Raw genomic sequence first — 2,059 nt, 5'->3', positions numbered from 1 at the left:
GGGTCCTGGACAGAGCTAGAGAAGGATGTAGAACAAAATTCTAACTCACAAAAAAAGACCAGGTTTACCAGCCTGACAGAGACTGGAGAAACCCTGAGAGTATGGTCCCTGGACACCCTTTTGGCTCAGTAATGAAGTCACTCCCGAGGTTCACCGTTCAGCCAAAGATTAGACAGCCCCATAAAACAAAACAAGACTAGTGGGGCACAACATTCCTGGGACAAGGACTAGAAGGCAGGAGGGGACAGGAAAGCTAGTAACAGGGAACCCAAAGTTGAGAAGGGACAGTGTTGACATGTCATGGGGTTGTTAACCCTTGTCATAAGACAATATGTGTACTAACTGTTTAATGAGAAACTATTTGTTCCATAAACCTTCATCTAAAGTACAATTAAAAAAAATAAATAATCTTGCCCTTCTTGGTCTCGAGGTAGTACTCGTTCTCATGAGCTATGGCACTTGAGGGGAGGGGAATTTTATTTTATTTTATTTTTTACAAATGGGAAAGATGATACTCCCATGGAGTGCCTTAACTGAGATCACTTAGCTACTACTATACAGTAGAACCACGACGTGAACCCATTATTCCTCATTCTAAGACGCTTCATATTATTTATTCCACAGCAACACGAGGTATAACTAAGTAACAACACGTGTACAGAAACAGCCTACACGCAAACCCAGCTCTCCCGTTTCTACTAGATGTGTGAGCTTTGGTCAGTTACTTACGTTTCTGAGACTCATATGTCTTTCTATTAAGTGTGGAAAAGAGATCACCATTGCAAGGTTGTGGTGAGAATTAAAATGACATAACATACTCTAAGGCAGCAATCATAATGCCTGGTACTATCTAGATTTAAAACATTGTGGTTAAGGACAAGGACATTGGATTCACACTGCTCAGGCTACTTGAACTGTCATTTACTAGCTATGTGACATTGAGCAATTTATTTAATATCTCTCCTGGTGGCACAGTGGTTAAGTGTTTGGCTGCTAATCGAAAGGTCAGTGGTTCGAACCCACCAAAAGATAGTTATTCTGCTTCCATAAAGATCACACCCTATGGGGGTAGTTTTACTCTGTCCTATAAGGTCATTATGAGTTGGAATCAACTGGACGGCAACGGGTTTGGTTTTGCCTCAGTTAACTCATTTATAAAATGAGAATAATAATAGCCTCTATGTCTTAGGCCTAGTAAGAGGATTAAATAAGATAATATATATAAAGTACTTAGAGCAGTGTCTGGCGTATAAGGACTAAATAAGTGTATACTTTTTTATTATCGTATATGTTGTTGTTAGGTGCCGTTGAGTCAGCTCCGACTCATAATGACCCTGTAAGACAGAGCAGAACTGTGCCATACGGTTTCCAAGGAGTGGCTGGTGGATTTGAACTGCCAGACTCTATGGTTAGCAGCCGAGCTCTTAATCACTATGCCACCAGGGCTCCAATCATTATATATAGTATACCATTATAACTGGTAATAATTACATCATCACTTCTATTACTCTAAGGAGCCCTCTCTGTTCAGACCTCCTCAAGGGTCTCATCTGGGAGGGGAACACCAAAGTTGAGGATCTCTCGGCCCCCCACCTCACTTTAGTCAGAGCAGCTCAGCCTTTATCTTTACTATCTGTTGTCCCCCCACGTCTGCTTGTCCTCCAGTGAAGGTACCTGTGTTAAAAGTAACTGGAAACCTCTGCCTTCATTTCTGCTGCTTCTTAACTGTATCAGCTAAGACAGCTGAAGTAAGTCACTCTCGCCTTTTTGGGCTGCAGTTTTCCTGTCTGTAAAATGGAACGGTGGGGGGCTAGGGGATGGAGAGCAATAATAAACTCTGAGTGTTTTCCCTCCCACTCACCATGATACTGCAGTTATAAATCCTTTGTATCATTACCCCTTTAACCTGTGTTTAGCAGACTGAGAACACAGACGTCTAACTTCAGTAACTTTCTCAGACAAGTCATTAACAAAAAGCATAGATCCTTAGTATTGAAAGAAAAGGGCAGCTTAACCTTCACCTAGGCTTAAAAAGGAAATTCCCTTACAATTTTAAACT

This window comes from Trichechus manatus, unplaced genomic scaffold (genome assembly GCF_000243295.1).
Source record: "Trichechus manatus latirostris isolate Lorelei unplaced genomic scaffold, TriManLat1.0 scaffold00023, whole genome shotgun sequence".
Lineage (NCBI taxonomy): Eukaryota > Metazoa > Chordata > Mammalia > Sirenia > Trichechidae > Trichechus > Trichechus manatus.
The sequence above is the reverse complement of the archived record's forward strand: the minus strand, read 5'-3'. Positions refer to the sequence as shown.